General features: G+C 54.7%; 20 non-coding genes and 1 pseudogene across 20 annotated transcripts; all 21 read left to right on the top strand.

The window, feature by feature from the left end:
- Positions 1 to 169: 169 nt before the first annotated feature.
- Positions 170 to 288, top strand: LOC126090048 (5S ribosomal RNA). Its single transcript, XR_007520915.1, has one exon. It is a non-coding gene; the product is annotated as a 5S ribosomal RNA (ribosomal RNA).
- Positions 289 to 1,134: 846 nt separating this feature from the next.
- Positions 1,135 to 1,253, top strand: LOC126090047 (5S ribosomal RNA). Its single transcript, XR_007520914.1, has one exon. It is a non-coding gene; the product is annotated as a 5S ribosomal RNA (ribosomal RNA).
- An 841-nt stretch (positions 1,254 to 2,094) lies between these two features.
- LOC126090045 (5S ribosomal RNA) lies at positions 2,095 to 2,213 on the top strand. The gene has a single exon (XR_007520912.1). It is a non-coding gene; the product is annotated as a 5S ribosomal RNA (ribosomal RNA).
- An 839-nt stretch (positions 2,214 to 3,052) lies between these two features.
- LOC126090044 (5S ribosomal RNA) lies at positions 3,053 to 3,171 on the top strand. The gene has a single exon (XR_007520911.1). It is a non-coding gene; the product is annotated as a 5S ribosomal RNA (ribosomal RNA).
- An 841-nt stretch (positions 3,172 to 4,012) lies between these two features.
- Positions 4,013 to 4,131, top strand: LOC126090043 (5S ribosomal RNA). Its single transcript, XR_007520910.1, has one exon. It is a non-coding gene; the product is annotated as a 5S ribosomal RNA (ribosomal RNA).
- An 845-nt stretch (positions 4,132 to 4,976) lies between these two features.
- Positions 4,977 to 5,095, top strand: LOC126090042 (5S ribosomal RNA). The gene has a single exon (XR_007520909.1). It is a non-coding gene; the product is annotated as a 5S ribosomal RNA (ribosomal RNA).
- An 839-nt stretch (positions 5,096 to 5,934) lies between these two features.
- LOC126090041 (5S ribosomal RNA) lies at positions 5,935 to 6,053 on the top strand. The gene has a single exon (XR_007520908.1). It is a non-coding gene; the product is annotated as a 5S ribosomal RNA (ribosomal RNA).
- An 851-nt stretch (positions 6,054 to 6,904) lies between these two features.
- LOC126090040 (5S ribosomal RNA) lies at positions 6,905 to 7,023 on the top strand. The gene has a single exon (XR_007520907.1). It is a non-coding gene; the product is annotated as a 5S ribosomal RNA (ribosomal RNA).
- Positions 7,024 to 7,863: 840 nt separating this feature from the next.
- LOC126090039 (5S ribosomal RNA) lies at positions 7,864 to 7,982 on the top strand. The gene has a single exon (XR_007520906.1). It is a non-coding gene; the product is annotated as a 5S ribosomal RNA (ribosomal RNA).
- Positions 7,983 to 8,825: 843 nt separating this feature from the next.
- On the top strand, positions 8,826 to 8,944 carry LOC126090038 (5S ribosomal RNA). The gene has a single exon (XR_007520905.1). It is a non-coding gene; the product is annotated as a 5S ribosomal RNA (ribosomal RNA).
- An 846-nt stretch (positions 8,945 to 9,790) lies between these two features.
- Positions 9,791 to 9,909, top strand: LOC126090037 (5S ribosomal RNA). Its single transcript, XR_007520904.1, has one exon. It is a non-coding gene; the product is annotated as a 5S ribosomal RNA (ribosomal RNA).
- Positions 9,910 to 10,752: 843 nt separating this feature from the next.
- On the top strand, positions 10,753 to 10,871 carry LOC126090036 (5S ribosomal RNA). Its single transcript, XR_007520903.1, has one exon. It is a non-coding gene; the product is annotated as a 5S ribosomal RNA (ribosomal RNA).
- An 846-nt stretch (positions 10,872 to 11,717) lies between these two features.
- Positions 11,718 to 11,836, top strand: LOC126089048 (5S ribosomal RNA). The gene has a single exon (XR_007520392.1). It is a non-coding gene; the product is annotated as a 5S ribosomal RNA (ribosomal RNA).
- Positions 11,837 to 12,682: 846 nt separating this feature from the next.
- LOC126090034 (5S ribosomal RNA) lies at positions 12,683 to 12,801 on the top strand. The gene has a single exon (XR_007520901.1). It is a non-coding gene; the product is annotated as a 5S ribosomal RNA (ribosomal RNA).
- An 845-nt stretch (positions 12,802 to 13,646) lies between these two features.
- Positions 13,647 to 13,765, top strand: LOC126089489 (5S ribosomal RNA; annotated as a pseudogene).
- An 845-nt stretch (positions 13,766 to 14,610) lies between these two features.
- Positions 14,611 to 14,729, top strand: LOC126090033 (5S ribosomal RNA). The gene has a single exon (XR_007520900.1). It is a non-coding gene; the product is annotated as a 5S ribosomal RNA (ribosomal RNA).
- An 839-nt stretch (positions 14,730 to 15,568) lies between these two features.
- LOC126090032 (5S ribosomal RNA) lies at positions 15,569 to 15,687 on the top strand. The gene has a single exon (XR_007520899.1). It is a non-coding gene; the product is annotated as a 5S ribosomal RNA (ribosomal RNA).
- An 851-nt stretch (positions 15,688 to 16,538) lies between these two features.
- On the top strand, positions 16,539 to 16,657 carry LOC126090031 (5S ribosomal RNA). Its single transcript, XR_007520898.1, has one exon. It is a non-coding gene; the product is annotated as a 5S ribosomal RNA (ribosomal RNA).
- Positions 16,658 to 17,506: 849 nt separating this feature from the next.
- Positions 17,507 to 17,625, top strand: LOC126090030 (5S ribosomal RNA). Its single transcript, XR_007520897.1, has one exon. It is a non-coding gene; the product is annotated as a 5S ribosomal RNA (ribosomal RNA).
- Positions 17,626 to 18,464: 839 nt separating this feature from the next.
- On the top strand, positions 18,465 to 18,583 carry LOC126090029 (5S ribosomal RNA). The gene has a single exon (XR_007520896.1). It is a non-coding gene; the product is annotated as a 5S ribosomal RNA (ribosomal RNA).
- Positions 18,584 to 19,423: 840 nt separating this feature from the next.
- On the top strand, positions 19,424 to 19,542 carry LOC126089487 (5S ribosomal RNA). The gene has a single exon (XR_007520809.1). It is a non-coding gene; the product is annotated as a 5S ribosomal RNA (ribosomal RNA).
- The last annotated feature ends 166 nt before the right edge of the window (positions 19,543 to 19,708 follow it).

Genomic DNA, 19,708 nt, shown 5'->3' with positions numbered 1-19,708 from the left:
ATTCGGCCGTCACTCTGCTGGGACGCCGGGCGCGCCTCCCCGCGCCGTCCTCGAGGAACTGGCGGTTGCGGAAGGAAGCGCTTTCGTCAAATGCGGCCGAAAACTAACATTTTGTGTGTTGGGAGAAAAGCCGAACGCGAATTCTGCCGTGCTCCTACATTAGATGAGCGCCAACGGCCATACCATGATGAATACACCGGTTCTCGTCCGATCACCGAAGTTAAGCATCATCGGGCCCGGCTAGTACTTGGATGGGTGACCGCCTGGGAAACCCGGGTGCTGTTGGCTCCCTTCCTGTTTTTTTTTTTTTTGTTATGTCGCCATCCCAAATTTCAAACTACCTTTCTGTTGTGACAAAGATGCTTCCTTAAGCCTTTTAAACTACTGTAATGGTACGAAAATGCAGTAATTAACTCAGTTTGAGGGAGAATGTGCTAACCAAGTTTGCCAAAAAGACTTTGAAAACGACAAAACAGTACGAATCGGCAGGTGATTTCTGAAATACGTCACCGCCTATTGTTGTGTAGGAGTGTAGAGTTCCAAATTTGATTTGTAACCACGAATTTATTCCTTAGTCGTCTCGTCTCGTCTCGTCTCGTCCCGCAGACGTTTGTCGTGCTTGCGCTGTCATATGGACTACGACCCGAGCGGCAGCGAGCGGCAGTCGAGCAAAGTCGGGACAAGTCGGGACGGGGACAGGGACAGGGATAGGAATGGTGCGAATGCACTGCAAACTTACGCAGACACCTGGTGTGAGGCGAGGCGAGGCGAGGCGAGGCGAGGAAGCCCACATCGCTACCAGTGGGCCCTCCAGCACGACACTGCCACACCCCGCACAGGCCCTCCGCTGAACACCAGGGACAAGATGCGTCCTCCGCTAGTGTCGAAGGCTGCACGCGCCCAGCGAATGACAGGGGGTGCAACGAGCAGCAGTGCGTCTCACACACGCGGCGGTGCGCCCGCCAATTCGGCCGTCACTCTGCTGGGACGCCGGGCGCGCCTCCCCGCGCCGTCCTCGAGGAACTGGCGGTTGCGGAAGGAAGCGCTTTCGTCAAATGCGGCCGAAAACTAACATTTTGTGTGTTGGGAGAAAAGTCGAACGCGAATTCTGCCGTGCTCCTACATTAGATGAGCGCCAACGGCCATACCATGATGAATACACCGGTTCTCGTCCGATCACCGAAGTTAAGCATCATCGGGCCCGGCTAGTACTTGGATGGGTGACCGCCTGGGAAACCCGGGTGCTGTTGGCTCCCTTCCTGTTTTTTTTTTTTTTGTTATGTCGCCATCCCAAATTTCAAACTACCTTTCTGTTGTGACAAAGATGCTTCCTTAAGCCTTTTAAACTACTGTAATGGTACGAAAATGCAGTAATTAACTCAGTTTGAGGGAGAATGTGCTAACCAAGTTTGCCAAAAAGACTTTGAAAACGACAAAACAGTACGAATCGGCAGGTGATTTCTGAAATACGTCACCGCCTATTGTTGTGTAGGAGTGTAGAGTTCCAAATTTGATTTGTAACCACGAATTTATTCCTTAGTCGTCTCGTCTCGTCTCGTCCCGCAGACGTTTGTCGTGCTTGCGCTGTCATATGGACTACGACCCGAGCGGCAGCGAGCGGCAGTCGAGCAAAGTCGGGACAAGTCGGGACGGGGACAGGGACAGGGATAGGAATGGTGCGAATGCACTGCAAACTTACGCAGACACCTGGTGTGAGGCGAGGCGAGGCGAGGCGAGGCGAGGAAGCCCACATCGCTACCAGTGGGCCCTCCAGCACGACACTGCCACACCCCGCACAGGCCCTCCGCTGAACACCAGGGACAAGATGCGTCCTCCGCTAGTGTCGAAGGCTGCACGCGCCCAGCGAATGACAGGGGGTGCAACGAGCAGCAGTGCGTCTCACACACGCGGCGGTGCGCCCGCCAATTCGGCCGTCACTCTGCTGGGACGCCGGGCGCGCCTCCCCGCGCCGTCCTCGAGGAACTGGCGGTTGCGGAAGGAAGCGCTTTCGTCAAATGCGGCCGAAAACTAACATTTTGTGTGTTGGGAGAAAAGCCGAACGCGAATTCTGCCGTGCTCCTACATTAGATGAGCGCCAACGGCCATACCATGATGAATACACCGGTTCTCGTCCGATCACCGAAGTTAAGCATCATCGGGCCCGGCTAGTACTTGGATGGGTGACCGCCTGGGAAACCCGGGTGCTGTTGGCTCCCTTCCTGTTTTTTTTTTTTTGTTATGTCGCCATCCCAAATTTCAAACTACCTTTCTGTTGTGACAAAGATGCTTCCTTAAGCCTTTTAAACTACTGTAATGGTACGAAAATGCAGTAATTAACTCAGTTTGAGGGAGAATGTGCTAACCAAGTTTGCCAAAAAGACTTTGAAAACGACAAAACAGTACGAATCGGCAGGTGATTTCTGAAATACGTCACCGCCTATTGTTGTGTAGGAGTGTAGAGTTCCAAATTTGATTTGTAACCACGAATTTATTCCTTAGTCGTCTCGTCTCGTCTCGTCCCGCAGACGTTTGTCGTGCTTGCGCTGTCATATGGACTACGACCCGAGCGGCAGCGAGCGGCAGTCGAGCAAAGTCGGGACAAGTCGGGACGGGGACAGGGACAGGGATAGGAATGGTGCGAATGCACTGCAAACTACGCAGACACCTGGTGTGAGGCGAGGCGAGGCGAGGCGAGGCGAGGAAGCCCACATCGCTACCAGTGGGCCCTCCAGCACGACACTGCCACACCCCGCACAGGCCCTCCGCTGAACACCAGGGACAAGATGCGTCCTCCGCTAGTGTCGAAGGCTGCACGCGCCCAGCGAATGACAGGGGGTGCAACGAGCAGCAGTGCGTCTCACACACGCGGCGGTGCGCCCGCCAATTCGGCCGTCACTCTGCTGGGACGCCGGGCGCGCCTCCCCGCGCCGTCCTCGAGGAACTGGCGGTTGCGGAAGGAAGCGCTTTCGTCAAATGCGGCCGAAAACTAACATTTTGTGTGTTGGGAGAAAAGCCGAACGCGAATTCTGCCGTGCTCCTACATTAGATGAGCGCCAACGGCCATACCATGATGAATACACCGGTTCTCGTCCGATCACCGAAGTTAAGCATCATCGGGCCCGGCTAGTACTTGGATGGGTGACCGCCTGGGAAACCCGGGTGCTGTTGGCTCCCTTCCTGTTTTTTTTTTTTTTGTTATGTCGCCATCCCAAATTTCAAACTACCTTTCTGTTGTGACAAAGATGCTTCCTTAAGCCTTTTAAACTACTGTAATGGTACGAAAATGCAGTAATTAACTCAGTTTGAGGGAGAATGTGCTAACCAAGTTTGCCAAAAAGACTTTGAAAACGACAAAACAGTACGAATCGGCAGGTGATTTCTGAAATACGTCACCGCCTATTGTTGTGTAGGAGTGTAGAGTTCCAAATTTGATTTGTAACCACGAATTTATTCCTTAGTCGTCTCGTCTCGTCTCGTCCCGCAGACGTTTGTCGTGCTTGCGCTGTCATATGGACTACGACCCGAGCGGCAGCGAGCGGCAGTCGAGCAAAGTCGGGACAAGTCGGGACGGGGACAGGGACAGGGATAGGAATGGTGCGAATGCACTGCAAACTTACGCAGACACCTGGTGTGAGGCGAGGCGAGGCGAGGCGAGGCGAGGAAGCCCACATCGCTACCAGTGGGCCCTCCAGCACGACACTGCCACACCCCGCACAGGCCCTCCGCTGAACACCAGGGACAAGATGCGTCCTCCGCTAGTGTCGAAGGCTGCACGCGCCCAGCGAATGACAGGGGGTGCAACGAGCAGCAGTGCGTCTCACACACGCGGCGGTGCGCCCGCCAATTCGGCCGTCACTCTGCTGGGACGCCGGGCGCGCCTCCCCGCGCCGTCCTCGAGGAACTGGCGGTTGCGGAAGGAAGCGCTTTCGTCAAATGCGGCCGAAAACTAACATTTTGTGTGTTGGGAGAAAAGCCGAACGCGAATTCTGCCGTGCTCCTACATTAGATGAGCGCCAACGGCCATACCATGATGAATACACCGGTTCTCGTCCGATCACCGAAGTTAAGCATCATCGGGCCCGGCTAGTACTTGGATGGGTGACCGCCTGGGAAACCCGGGTGCTGTTGGCTCCCTTCCTGTTTTTTTTTTTTTTGTTATGTCGCCATCCCAAATTTCAAACTACCTTTCTGTTGTGACAAAGATGCTTCCTTAAGCCTTTTAAACTACTGTAATGGTACGAAAATGCAGTAATTAACTCAGTTTGAGGGAGAATGTGCTAACCAAGTTTGCCAAAAAGACTTTGAAAACGACAAAACAGTACGAATCGGCAGGTGATTTCTGAAATACGTCACCGCCTATTGTTGTGTAGGAGTGTAGAGTTCCAAATTTGATTTGTAACCACGAATTTATTCCTTAGTCGTCTCGTCTCGTCTCGTCCCGCAGACGTTTGTCGTGCTTGCGCTGTCATATGGACTACGACCCGAGCGGCAGCGAGCGGCAGTCGAGCAAAGTCGGGACAAGTCGGGACGGGGACAGGGACAGGGATAGGAATGGTGCGAATGCACTGCAAACTACGCAGACACCTGGTGTGAGGCGAGGCGAGGCGAGGCGAGGCGAGGCGAGGAAGCCCACATCGCTACCAGTGGGCCCTCCAGCACGACACTGCCACACCCCGCACAGGCCCTCCGCTGAACACCAGGGACAAGATGCGTCCTCCGCTAGTGTCGAAGGCTGCACGCGCCCAGCGAATGACAGGGGGTGCAACGAGCAGCAGTGCGTCTCACACACGCGGCGGTGCGCCCGCCAATTCGGCCGTCACTCTGCTGGGACGCCGGGCGCGCCTCCCCGCGCCGTCCTCGAGGAACTGGCGGTTGCGGAAGGAAGCGCTTTCGTCAAATGCGGCCGAAAACTAACATTTTGTGTGTTGGGAGAAAAGCCGAACGCGAATTCTGCCGTGCTCCTACATTAGATGAGCGCCAACGGCCATACCATGATGAATACACCGGTTCTCGTCCGATCACCGAAGTTAAGCATCATCGGGCCCGGCTAGTACTTGGATGGGTGACCGCCTGGGAAACCCGGGTGCTGTTGGCTCCCTTCCTGTTTTTTTTTTTTGTTATGTCGCCATCCCAAATTTCAAACTACCTTTCTGTTGTGACAAAGATGCTTCCTTAAGCCTTTTAAACTACTGTAATGGTACGAAAATGCAGTAATTAACTCAGTTTGAGGGAGAATGTGCTAACCAAGTTTGCCAAAAAGACTTTGAAAACGACAAAACAGTACGAATCGGCAGGTGATTTCTGAAATACGTCACCGCCTATTGTTGTGTAGGAGTGTAGAGTTCCAAATTTGATTTGTAACCACGAATTTATTCCTTAGTCGTCTCGTCTCGTCTCGTCCCGCAGACGTTTGTCGTGCTTGCGCTGTCATATGGACTACGACCCGAGCGGCAGCGAGCGGCAGTCGAGCAAAGTCGGGACAAGTCGGGACGGGGACAGGGACAGGGATAGGAATGGTGCGAATGCACTGCAAACTTACGCAGACACCTGGTGTGAGGCGAGGCGAGGCGAGGCGAGGCGAGGAAGCCCACATCGCTACCAGTGGGCCCTCCAGCACGACACTGCCACACCCCGCACAGGCCCTCCGCTGAACACCAGGGACAAGATGCGTCCTCCGCTAGTGTCGAAGGCTGCACGCGCCCAGCGAATGACAGGGGGTGCAACGAGCAGCAGTGCGTCTCACACACGCGGCGGTGCGCCCGCCAATTCGGCCGTCACTCTGCTGGGACGCCGGGCGCGCCTCCCCGCGCCGTCCTCGAGGAACTGGCGGTTGCGGAAGGAAGCGCTTTCGTCAAATGCGGCCGAAAACTAACATTTTGTGTGTTGGGAGAAAAGCCGAACGCGAATTCTGCCGTGCTCCTACATTAGATGAGCGCCAACGGCCATACCATGATGAATACACCGGTTCTCGTCCGATCACCGAAGTTAAGCATCATCGGGCCCGGCTAGTACTTGGATGGGTGACCGCCTGGGAAACCCGGGTGCTGTTGGCTCCCTTCCTGTTTTTTTTTTTTTTGTTATGTCGCCATCCCAAATTTCAAACTACCTTTCTGTTGTGACAAAGATGCTTCCTTAAGCCTTTTAAACTACTGTAATGGTACGAAAATGCAGTAATTAACTCAGTTTGAGGGAGAATGTGCTAACCAAGTTTGCCAAAAAGACTTTGAAAACGACAAAACAGTACGAATCGGCAGGTGATTTCTGAAATACGTCACCGCCTATTGTTGTGTAGGAGTGTAGAGTTCCAAATTTGATTTGTAACCACGAATTTATTCCTTAGTCGTCTCGTCTCGTCTCGTCTCGTCCCGCAGACGTTTGTCGTGCTTGCGCTGTCATATGGACTACGACCCGAGCGGCAGCGAGCGGCAGTCGAGCAAAGTCGGGACAAGTCGGGACGGGGACAGGGACAGGGATAGGAATGGTGCGAATGCACTGCAAACTTACGCAGACACCTGGTGTGAGGCGAGGCGAGGCGAGGCGAGGCGAGGCGAGGAAGCCCACATCGCTACCAGTGGGCCCTCCAGCACGACACTGCCACACCCCGCACAGGCCCTCCGCTGAACACCAGGGACAAGATGCGTCCTCCGCTAGTGTCGAAGGCTGCACGCGCCCAGCGAATGACAGGGGGTGCAACGAGCAGCAGTGCGTCTCACACACGCGGCGGTGCGCCCGCCAATTCGGCCGTCACTCTGCTGGGACGCCGGGCGCGCCTCCCCGCGCCGTCCTCGAGGAACTGGCGGTTGCGGAAGGAAGCGCTTTCGTCAAATGCGGCCGAAAACTAACATTTTGTGTGTTGGGAGAAAAGCCGAACGCGAATTCTGCCGTGCTCCTACATTAGATGAGCGCCAACGGCCATACCATGATGAATACACCGGTTCTCGTCCGATCACCGAAGTTAAGCATCATCGGGCCCGGCTAGTACTTGGATGGGTGACCGCCTGGGAAACCCGGGTGCTGTTGGCTCCCTTCCTGTTTTTTTTTTTTTGTTATGTCGCCATCCCAAATTTCAAACTACCTTTCTGTTGTGACAAAGATGCTTCCTTAAGCCTTTTAAACTACTGTAATGGTACGAAAATGCAGTAATTAACTCAGTTTGAGGGAGAATGTGCTAACCAAGTTTGCCAAAAAGACTTTGAAAACGACAAAACAGTACGAATCGGCAGGTGATTTCTGAAATACGTCACCGCCTATTGTTGTGTAGGAGTGTAGAGTTCCAAATTTGATTTGTAACCACGAATTTATTCCTTAGTCGTCTCGTCTCGTCTCGTCCCGCAGACGTTTGTCGTGCTTGCGCTGTCATATGGACTACGACCCGAGCGGCAGCGAGCGGCAGTCGAGCAAAGTCGGGACAAGTCGGGACGGGGACAGGGACAGGGATAGGAATGGTGCGAATGCACTGCAAACTTACGCAGACACCTGGTGTGAGGCGAGGCGAGGCGAGGCGAGGCGAGGAAGCCCACATCGCTACCAGTGGGCCCTCCAGCACGACACTGCCACACCCCGCACAGGCCCTCCGCTGAACACCAGGGACAAGATGCGTCCTCCGCTAGTGTCGAAGGCTGCACGCGCCCAGCGAATGACAGGGGGTGCAACGAGCAGCAGTGCGTCTCACACACGCGGCGGTGCGCCCGCCAATTCGGCCGTCACTCTGCTGGGACGCCGGGCGCGCCTCCCCGCGCCGTCCTCGAGGAACTGGCGGTTGCGGAAGGAAGCGCTTTCGTCAAATGCGGCCGAAAACTAACATTTTGTGTGTTGGGAGAAAAGCCGAACGCGAATTCTGCCGTGCTCCTACATTAGATGAGCGCCAACGGCCATACCATGATGAATACACCGGTTCTCGTCCGATCACCGAAGTTAAGCATCATCGGGCCCGGCTAGTACTTGGATGGGTGACCGCCTGGGAAACCCGGGTGCTGTTGGCTCCCTTCCTGTTTTTTTTTTTTTTTTGTTATGTCGCCATCCCAAATTTCAAACTACCTTTCTGTTGTGACAAAGATGCTTCCTTAAGCCTTTTAAACTACTGTAATGGTACGAAAATGCAGTAATTAACTCAGTTTGAGGGAGAATGTGCTAACCAAGTTTGCCAAAAAGACTTTGAAAACGACAAAACAGTACGAATCGGCAGGTGATTTCTGAAATACGTCACCGCCTATTGTTGTGTAGGAGTGTAGAGTTCCAAATTTGATTTGTAACCACGAATTTATTCCTTAGTCGTCTCGTCTCGTCTCGTCCCGCAGACGTTTGTCGTGCTTGCGCTGTCATATGGACTACGACCCGAGCGGCAGCGAGCGGCAGTCGAGCAAAGTCGGGGCAAGTCGGGACGGGGACAGGGACAGGGATAGGAATGGTGCGAATGCACTGCAAACTTACGCAGACACCTGGTGTGAGGCGAGGCGAGGCGAGGCGAGGCGAGGAAGCCCACATCGCTACCAGTGGGCCCTCCAGCACGACACTGCCACACCCCGCACAGGCCCTCCGCTGAACACCAGGGACAAGATGCGTCCTCCGCTAGTGTCGAAGGCTGCACGCGCCCAGCGAATGACAGGGGGTGCAACGAGCAGCAGTGCGTCTCACACACGCGGCGGTGCGCCCGCCAATTCGGCCGTCACTCTGCTGGGACGCCGGGCGCGCCTCCCCGCGCCGTCCTCGAGGAACTGGCGGTTGCGGAAGGAAGCGCTTTCGTCAAATGCGGCCGAAAACTAACATTTTGTGTGTTGGGAGAAAAGCCGAACGCGAATTCTGCCGTGCTCCTACATTAGATGAGCGCCAACGGCCATACCATGATGAATACACCGGTTCTCGTCCGATCACCGAAGTTAAGCATCATCGGGCCCGGCTAGTACTTGGATGGGTGACCGCCTGGGAAACCCGGGTGCTGTTGGCTCCCTTACTGTTTTTTTTTTGTTATGTCGCCAGCCCAATTTTCAAACTACCTTTCTGTTGTGACAAAGATGCTTCCTTAAGCCTTTTAAACTACTGTAATGGAACGAAAATGCAGTAATTAACTCAGTTTGAGGGAGAATGTGCTAACCAAGTTTGCCAAGAAGACTTTGAAAACGACAAAACAGTACGAATCGGCAGGTGATTTCTGAAATACGTCACCGCCTATAGTTGTGTAGGTGTGTTGAGTTCCAAATTTGATTTGTAACCACGAACTTATTCCTTAGTCGCCTCGTCTCGTCTCGTCTCGTCCCGCAGACGTTTGTCGTGCTTGCGCTGTCATATGGACCACGACCCGAGCGGCAGCGAGCGGCAGTCGAGCAAAGTCGGGACAAGTCGGGACGGGGACAGGGACAGGGATAGGAATGGTGCGAATGCACTGCAAACTACGCAGACACCTGGTGTGAGGCGAGGCGAGGCGAGGCGAGGCGAGGCGAGGAAGCCCACACCGCTACCATTGGGCCCTCCAGCACGACACTGCCACACCCCGCACAGGCCCTCCGCTGAACACCAGGGACAAGATGCGCCTTCCGCTAGTGTCGAAGGCTGCACGCGCCCAGCGAATGACAGGGGGTGCAACGAGCAGCAGTGCGTCTCACACACGCGGCGGTGCGCCCGCCAATTCGGCCGTCACTCTGCTGGGACGCCGGGCGCGCCTCCCCGCGCCGTCCTCGAGGAACTGGCGGTTGCGGAAGGAAGCGCTTTCGTCAAATGCGGCCGAAAACTAACATTTTGTGTGTTGGGAGAAAAGCCGAACGCGAATTCTGCCGTGCTCCTACATTAGATGAGCGCCAACGGCCATACCATGATGAATACACCGGTTCTCGTCCGATCACCGAAGTTAAGCATCATCGGGCCCGGCTAGTACTTGGATGGGTGACCGCCTGGGAAACCCGGGTGCTGTTGGCTCCCTTCCTGTTTTTTTTTTTTTTTTGTTATGTCGCCATCCCAAATTTCAAACTACCTTTCTGTTGTGACAAAGATGCTTCCTTAAGCCTTTTAAACTACTGTAATGGTACGAAAATGCAGTAATTAACTCAGTTTGAGGGAGAATGTGCTAACCAAGATTGCCAAAAAGACTTTGAAAACGACAAAACAGTACGAATCGGCAGGTGATTTCTGAAATACGTCACCGCCTATTGTTGTGTAGGAGTGTAGAGTTCCAAATTTGATTTGTAACCACGAATTTATTCCTTAGTCGTCTCGTCTCGTCTCGTCCCGCAGACGTTTGTCGTGCTTGCGCTGTCATATGGACTACGACCCGAGCGGCAGCGAGCGGCAGTCGAGCAAAGTCGGGACAAGTCGGGACGGGGACAGGGACAGGGATAGGAATGGTGCGAATGCACTGCAAACTTACGCAGACACCTGGTGTGAGGCGAGGCGAGGCGAGGCGAGGCGAGGAAGCCCACATCGCTACCAGTGGGCCCTCCAGCACGACACTGCCACACCCCGCACAGGCCCTCCGCTGAACACCAGGGACAAGATGCGTCCTCCGCTAGTGTCGAAGGCTGCACGCGCCCAGCGAATGACAGGGGGTGCAACGAGCAGCAGTGCGTCTCACACACGCGGCGGTGCGCCCGCCAATTCGGCCGTCACTCTGCTGGGACGCCGGGCGCGCCTCCCCGCGCCGTCCTCGAGGAACTGGCGGTTGCGGAAGGAAGCGCTTTCGTCAAATGCGGCCGAAAACTAACATTTTGTGTGTTGGGAGAAAAGCCGAACGCGAATTCTGCCGTGCTCCTACATTAGATGAGCGCCAACGGCCATACCATGATGAATACACCGGTTCTCGTCCGATCACCGAAGTTAAGCATCATCGGGCCCGGCTAGTACTTGGATGGGTGACCGCCTGGGAAACCCGGGTGCTGTTGGCTCCCTTACTGTTTTTTTTTTGTTATGTCGCCAGCCCAATTTTCAAACTACCTTTCTGTTGTGACAAAGATGCTTCCTTAAGCCTTTTAAACTACTGTAATGGAACGAAAATGCAGTAATTAACTCAGTTTGAGGGAGAATGTGCTAACCAAGTTTGCCAAGAAGACTTTGAAAACGACAAAACAGTACGAATCGGCAGGTGATTTCTGAAATACGTCACCGCCTATAGTTGTGTAGGTGTGTTGAGTTCCAAATTTGATTTGTAACCACGAACTTATTCCTTAGTCGCCTCGTCTCGTCTCGTCTCGTCCCGCAGACGTTTGTCGTGCTTGCGCTGTCATATGGACCACGACCCGAGCGGCAGCGAGCGGCAGTCGAGCAAAGTCGGGACAAGTCGGGACGGGGACAGGGACAGGGATAGGAATGGTGCGAATGCACTGCAAACTACGCAGACACCTGGTGTGAGGCGAGGCGAGGCGAGGCGAGGCGAGGCGAGGAAGCCCACACCGCTACCATTGGGCCCTCCAGCACGACACTGCCACACCCCGCACAGGCCCTCCGCTGAACACCAGGGACAAGATGCGCCTTCCGCTAGTGTCGAAGGCTGCACGCGCCCAGCGAATGACAGGGGGTGCAACGAGCAGCAGTGCGTCTCACACACGCGGCGGTGCGCCCGCCAATTCGGCCGTCACTCTGCTGGGACGCCGGGCGCGCCTCCCCGCGCCGTCCTCGAGGAACTGGCGGTTGCGGAAGGAAGCGCTTTCGTCAAATGCGGCCGAAAACTAACATTTTGTGTGTTGGGAGAAAAGCCGAACGCGAATTCTGCCGTGCTCCTACATTAGATGAGCGCCAACGGCCATACCATGATGAATACACCGGTTCTCGTCCGATCACCGAAGTTAAGCATCATCGGGCCCGGCTAGTACTTGGATGGGTGACCGCCTGTGAAACCCGGGTGCTGTTGGCTCCCTTACTGTTTTTTTTTTGTTATGTCGCCAGCCCAATTTTCAAACTACCTTTCTGTTGTGACAAAGATGCTTCCTTAAGCCTTTTAAACTACTGTAATGGAACGAAAATGCAGTAATTAACTCAGTTTGAGGGAGAATGTGCTAACCAAGTTTGCCAAGAAGACTTTGAAAACGACAAAACAGTACGAATCGGCAGGTGATTTCTGAAATACGTCACCGCCTATAGTTGTGTAGGTGTGTTGAGTTCCAAATTTGATTTGTAACCACGAACTTATTCCTTAGTCGCCTCGTCTCGTCTCGTCTCGTCCCGCAGACGTTTGTCGTGCTTGCGCTGTCATATGGACCACGACCCGAGCGGCAGCGAGCGGCAGTCGAGCAAAGTCGGGACAAGTCGGGACGGGGACAGGGACAGGGATAGGAATGGTGCGAATGCACTGCAAACTACGCAGACACCTGGTGTGAGGCGAGGCGAGGCGAGGCGAGGCGAGGCGAGGAAGCCCACACCGCTACCATTGGGCCCTCCAGCACGACACTGCCACACCCCGCACAGGCCCTCCGCTGAACACCAGGGACAAGATGCGCCTTCCGCTAGTGTCGAAGGCTGCACGCGCCCAGCGAATGACAGGGGGTGCAACGAGCAGCAGTGCGTCTCACACACGCGGCGGTGCGCCCGCCAATTCGGCCGTCACTCTGCTGGGACGCCGGGCGCGCCTCCCCGCGCCGTCCTCGAGGAACTGGCGGTTGCGGAAGGAAGCGCTTTCGTCAAATGCGGCCGAAAACTAACATTTTGTGTGTTGGGAGAAAAGCCGAACGCGAATTCTGCCGTGCTCCTACATTAGATGAGCGCCAACGGCCATACCATGATGAATACACCGGTTCTCGTCCGATCACCGAAGTTAAGCATCATCGGGCCCGGCTAGTACTTGGATGGGTGACCGCCTGGGAAACCCGGGTGCTGTTGGCTCCCTTCCTGTTTTTTTTTTTTTTTGTTATGTCGCCATCCCAAATTTCAAACTACCTTTCTGTTGTGACAAAGATGCTTCCTTAAGCCTTTTAAACTACTGTAATGGTACGAAAATGCAGTAATTAACTCAGTTTGAGGGAGAATGTGCTAACCAAGATTGCCAAGAAGACTTTGAAAACGACAAAACAGTACGAATCGGCAGGTGATTTCTGAAATACGTCACCGCCTATTCTTGTGTAGGAGTGTAGAGTTCCAAATTTGATTTGTAACCACGAATTTATTCCTTAGTCGTCTCGTCTCGTCTCGTCTCGTCTCGTCCCGCAGACGTTTGTCGTGCTTGCGCTGTCATATGGACCACGACCCGAGCGGCAGCGAGCGGCAGTCGAGCAAAGTCGGGACAAGTCGGGACGGGGACAGGGACAGGGATAGGAATGGTGCGAATGCACTGCAAACTACGCAGACACCTGGTGTGAGGCGAGGCGAGGCGAGGCGAGGAAGCCCACATCGTACCAGTGGGCCCTCCAGCACGACACTGCCACACCCCGCACAGGCCCTCCGCTGAACACCAGGGACAAGATTCGTCCTCCGCTAGTGTCGAAGGCCGCACGCACCCAGCGAATGACAGGGGGTGCAACGAGCAGCAGTGCGTCTCACATACGCGGCGGTGCGCCCGCCAATTCGGCCGTCACTCTGCTGGGACGCCGGGCGCGCCTCCCCGCGCCGTCCTCGAGGAACTGGCGGTTGCGGAAGGAAGCGCTTTCGTCAAATGCGGCCGAAAACTAACATTTTGTGTGTTGGGAGAAAAGCCGAACGCGAATTCTGCCGTGCTCCTACATTAGATGAGCGCCAACGCCCATACCATGATGAATACAACGGTTCTCGTCCGATCACCGAAGTTAAGCAACATCGGGCCCGGCTAGTACGTGGATGGGTGACCGCCTGGGAAACCCGGGTGCTGCTGGCTCCCTTCCTGTTTTTTTTTTTTTTTGTAATGTCGCCAGCCCAATTTTCAAACTACCTTTCTGTTGTGACAAAGATGCTTCCTTAAGCCTTTTAAACTACTGTAATGGTACGAAAATGCAGTAATTAACTCAGTTTGAGGGAGAATGTGCTAACCAAGTTTGCCAAGAAGACTTTGAAAACGACAAAACAGTACGAATCGGCAGGTGATTTCTGAAATACGTCACCGCCTATTCTTGTGTAGGAGTGTAGAGTTCCAAATTTGATTTGTAACCACGAATTTATTCCTTAGTCGTCTCGTCTCGTCTCGTCTCGTCTCGTCCCGCAGACGTTTGTCGTGCTTGCGCTGTCATATGGACCACGACCCGAGCGGCAGCGAGCGGCAGTCGAGCAAAGTCGGGACAAGTCGGGACGGGGACAGGGACAGGGATAGGAATGGTGCGAATGCACTGCAAACTACGCAGACACCTGGTGTGAGGCGAGGCGAGGCGAGGCGAGGAAGCCCACATCGTACCAGTGGGCCCTCCAGCACGACACTGCCACACCCCGCACAGGCCCTCCGCTGAACACCAGGGACAAGATTCGTCCTCCGCTAGTGTCGAAGGCCGCACGCACCCAGCGAATGACAGGGGGTGCAACGAGCAGCAGTGCGTCTCACACACGCGGCGGTGCGCCCGCCAATTCGGCCGTCACTCTGCTGGGACGCCGGGCGCGCCTCCCCGCGCCGTCCTCGAGGAACTGGCGGTTGCGGAAGGAAGCGCTTTCGTCAAATGCGGCCGAAAACTAACATTTTGTGTGTTGGGAGAAAAGCCGAACGCGAATTCTGCCGTGCTCCTACATTAGATGAGCGCCAACGGCCATACCATGATGAATACACCGGTTCTCGTCCGATCACCGAAGTTAAGCATCATCGGGCCCGGCTAGTACTTGGATGGGTGACCGCCTGGGAAACCCGGGTGCTGTTGGCTCCCTTCCTGTTTTTTTTTTTTTTGTAATGTCGCCAGCCCAATTTTCAAACTACCTTTCTGTTGTGACAAAGATGCTTCCTTAAGCCTTTTAAACTACTGTAATGGTACGAAAATGCAGTAATTAACTCAGTTTGAGGGAGAATGTGCTAACCAAGTTTGCCAAGAAGACTTTGAAAACGACAAAACACTACGAATCGGCAGGTGATTTCTGAAATACGTCACCGCCTATTGTTGTGTAGGTGTGTTGAGTTCCAAATTTGATTTGTAACCACGAACTTATTCCTTAGTCGTCTCGTCTCGTCTCGTCTCGTCCCGCAGACGTTTGTCGTGCTTGCGCTGTCATATGGACCACGACCCGAGCGGCAGCGAGCGGCAGTCGAGCAAAGTCGGGACAAGTCGGGACGGGGTCAGGGACAGGGATAGGAATGGTGCGAATGCACTGCAAACTACGCAGACACCTGGTGTGAGGCGAGGCGAGGCGAGGCGAGGAAGCCCACATCGTACCAGTGGGCCCTCCAGCACGACACTGCCACACCCCGCACAGGCCCTCCGCTGAACACCAGGGACAAGATTCGTCCTCCGCTAGTGTCGAAGGCCGCACGCACCCAGCGAATGACAGGGGGTGCAACGAGCAGCAGTGCGTCTCACACACGCGGCGGTGCGCCCGCCAATTCGGCCGTCACTCTGCTGGGACGCCGGGCGCGCCTCCCCGCGCCGTCCTCGAGGAACTGGCGGTTGCGGAAGGAAGCGCTTTCGTCAAATGCGGCCGAAAACTAACATTTTGTGTGTTGGGAGAAAAGCCGAACGCGAATTCTGCCGTGCTCCTACATTAGATGAGCGCCAACGGCCATACCATGATGAATACACCGGTTCTCGTCCGATCACCGAAGTTAAGCATCATCGGGCCCGGCTAGTACTTGGATGGGTGACCGCCTGGGAAACCCGGGTGCTGTTGGCTCCCTTCCTGTTTTTTTTTTTTTTTTGTAATGTCGCCAGCCCAATTTTCAAACTACCTTTCTGTTGTGACAAAGATGCTTCCTTAAGCCTTTTAAACTACTGTAATGGTACGAAAATGCAGTAATTAACTCAGTTTGAGGGAGAATGTGCTAACCAAGTTTGCCAAGAAGACTTTGAAAACGACAAAACAGTACGAATCGGCAGGTGATTTCTGAAATACGTCACCGCCTATTCTTGTGTAGGAGTGTAGAGTTCCAAATTTGATTTGTAACCACGAATTTATTCCTTAGTCGTCTCGTCTCGTCTCGTCTCGTCCCGCAGACGTTTGTCGTGCTTGCGCTGTCATATGGACCACGACCCGAGCGGCAGCGAGCGGCAGTCGAGCAAAGTCGGGACAAGTCGGGACGGGGTCAGGGACAGGGATAGGAATGGTGCGAATGCACTGCAAACTACGCAGACACCTGGTGTGAGGCGAGGCGAGGCGAGGCGAGGCGAGGCGAGGAAGCCCACATCGTACCAGTGGGCCCTCCAGCACGACACTGCCACACCCCGCACAGGCCCTCCGCTGAACACCAGGGACAAGATTCGTCCTCCGCTAGTGTCGAAGGCCGCACGCACCCAGCGAATGACAGGGGGTGCAACGAGCAGCAGTGCGTCTCACACACGCGGCGGTGCGCCCGCCAATTCGGCCGTCACTCTGCTGGGACGCCGGGCGCGCCTCCCCGCGCCGTCCTCGAGGAACTGGCGGTTGCGGAAGGAAGCGCTTTCGTCAAATGCGGCCGAAAACTAACATTTTGTGTGTTGGGAGAAAAGCCGAACGCGAATTCTGCCGTGCTCCTACATTAGATGAGCGCCAACGGCCATACCATGATGAATACACCGGTTCTCGTCCGATCACCGAAGTTAAGCATCATCGGGCCCGGCTAGTACTTGGATGGGTGACCGCCTGGGAAACCCGGGTGCTGTTGGCTCCCTTCCTGTTTTTTTTGTTTTTGTAATGTCGCCAGCCCAATTTTCAAACTACCTTTCTGTTGTGACAAAGATGCTTCCTTAAGCCTTTTAAACTACTGTAATGGTACGAAAATGCAGTAATTAACTCAGTTTGAGGGAGAATGTGCTAACCAAGTTTGCCAAGAAGACTTTGAAAACGACAAAACAGTACGAATCGGCAGGTGATTTCTGAAATACGTCACCGCCTATTCTTGTGTAGGAGTGTAGAGTTCCAAATTTGATTTGTAACCACGAATTTATTCCTTAGTCGTCTCGTCTCGTCTCGTCTCGTCTCGTCTCGTCCCGCAGACGTTTGTCGTGCTTGCGCTGTCATATGGACCACGACCCGAGCGGCAGCGAGCGGCAGTCGAGCAAAGTCGGGACAAGTCGGGACGGGGTCAGGGACAGGGATAGGAATGGTGCGAATGCACTGCAAACTACACAGACACCTGGTGTGAGGCGAGGCGAGGCGAGGCGAGGAAGCCCACATCGTACCAGTGGGCCCTCCAGCACGACACTGCCACACCCCGCACAGGCCCTCCGCTGAACACCAGGGACAAGATTCGTCCTCCGCTAGTGTCGAAGGCCGCACGCACCCAGCGAATGACAGGGGGTGCAACGAGCAGCAGTGCGTCTCACACACGCGGCGGTGCGCCCGCCAATTCGGCCGTCACTCTGCTGGGACGCCGGGCGCGCCTCCCCGCGCCGTCCTCGAGGAACTGGCGGTTGCGGAAGGAAGCGCTTTCGTCAAATGCGGCCGAAAACTAACATTTTGTGTGTTGGGAGAAAAGCCGAACGCGAATTTTGCCGTGCTCCTACATTAGATGAGCGCCAACGGCCATACCATGATGAATACACCGGTTCTCGTCCGATCACCGAAGTTAAGCATCATCGGGCCCGGCTAGTACTTGGATGGGTGACCGCCTGGGAAACCCGGGTGCTGTTGGCTCCGTTCCTGTTTTTTTTTTTTTTGTAATGTCGCCAGCCCAATTTTCAAACTACCTTTCTGTTGTGACAAAGATGCTTCCTTAAGCCTTTTAAACTACTGTAATGGTACGAAAATGCAGTAATTAACTCAGTTTGAGGGAGAATGTGCTAACCAAGTTTGCCAAGAAGACTTTGAAAACGACAAAACAGTACGAATCGGCAGGTGATTTCTGAAATACGTCACTGCCTATTGTTGTGTAGGTGTGTTGAGTTCCAAATTTGATTTGTAACCACGAACTTATTCCTTAGTCGTCTCGTCTCGTCTCGTCTCGTCCCGCAGACGTTTGTCGTGCTTGCGCTGTCATATGGACCACGACCCGAGCGGCAGCGAGCGGCAGTCGAGCAAAGTCGGGACAAGTCGGGACGGGGTCAGGGACAGGGATAGGAATGGTGCGAATGCACTGCAAACTACGCAGACACCTGGTGTGAGGCGAGGCGAGGCGAGGCGAGGAAGCCCACATCGTACCAGTGGGCCCTCCAGCACGACACTGCCACACCCCGCACAGGCCCTCCGCTGAACACCAGGGACAAGATTCGTCCTCCGCTAGTGTCGAAGGCCGCACGCACCCAGCGAATGACAGGGGGTGCAACGAGTAGCAGTGCGTCTCACACACGCGGCGGTGCGCCCGCCAATTCGGCCGTCACTCTGCTGGGACGCCGGGCGCGCCTCCCCGCGCCGTCCTCGAGGAACTGGCGGTTGCGGAAGGAAGCGCTTTCGTCAAATGCGGCCGAAAACTAACATTTTGTGTGTTGGGAGAAAAGCCGAACGCGAATTCTGCCGTGCTCCTACATTAGATGAGCGCCAACGGCCATACCATGATGAATACACCGGTTCTCGTCCGATCACCGAAGTTAAGCATCATCGGGCCCGGCTAGTACTTGGATGGGTGACCGCCTGGGAAACCCGGGTGCTGTTGGCTCCCTTCCTGTTTTTTTTTTTTTTGTTATGTCGCCATCCCAAATTTCAAACTACCTTTCTGTTGTGACAAAGATGCTTCCTTAAGCCTTTTAAACTACTGTAATGGTACGAAAATGCAGTAATTAACTCAGTTTGAGGGAGAATGTGCTAACCAAGTTTGCCAAAAAGACTTTGAAAACGACAAAACAGTACGAATCGGCAGGTGATTTCTGAAATACGTCACCGCCTATTGTTGTGTAGGAGTGTAGAGTTCCAAATTTGATTTGTAACCACGAATTTATTCCTTAGTCGTCTCGTCTCGTCTCGTCCCGCAGACGTTTGTCGTGCTTGCGCTGTCATATGGACTACGACCCGAGCGGCAGCGAGCGGCAGTCGAGCAAAGTCGGGACAAGTCGGGACGGGGTCAGGGACAGGGATAGGAATGGTGCGAATGCACTGCAAACTACGCAGACACCTGGTGTGAGGCGAGGCGAGGCGAGGCGAGGCGAGGAAGCCCACATCGCTACCAGTGGGCCCTCCAGCACGACACTGCCACACCCCGCACAGGCCCTCCGCTGAACACCAGGGACAAGATGCGTCCTCCGCTAGTGTCGAAGGCTGCACTCGCCCAGCGAATGACAGGGGGTGCAACGAGCAGCAGTGCGTCTCACACACGCGGCGGTGCGCCCGCCAATTCGGCCGTCACTCTGCTGGGACGCCGGGCGCGCCTCCCCGCGCCGTCCTCGAGGAACTGGCGGTTGCGGAAGGAAGCGCTTTCGTCAAATGCGGCCGAAAACTAACATTTTGTGTGTTGGGAGAAAAGCCGAACGCGAATTCTGCCGTGCTCCTACATTAGATGAGCGCCAACGGCCATACCATGATGAATACAACGGTTCTCGTCCGATCACCGAAGTTAAGCAACATCGGGCCCGGCTAGTACGTGGATGGGTGACCGCCTGGGAAACCCGGGTGCTGCTGGCTCCCTTCCTGTTTTTTTTTTTTTTTGTAATGTCGCCAGCCCAATTTTCAAACTACCTTTCTGTTGTGACAAAGATGCTTCCTTAAGCCTTTTAAACTACTGTAATGGTACGAAAATGCAGTAATTAACTCAGTTTGAGGGATAATGTGCTAACCAAGTTTGCCAAGA

The sequence above is a fragment of the Schistocerca cancellata genome, chromosome 6 (genome assembly GCF_023864275.1).
Source record: "Schistocerca cancellata isolate TAMUIC-IGC-003103 chromosome 6, iqSchCanc2.1, whole genome shotgun sequence".
Classification (NCBI taxonomy): Eukaryota; Metazoa; Arthropoda; class Insecta; order Orthoptera; family Acrididae; genus Schistocerca; species Schistocerca cancellata.
This window is presented reverse-complemented; position numbering and strand designations above follow the sequence as displayed.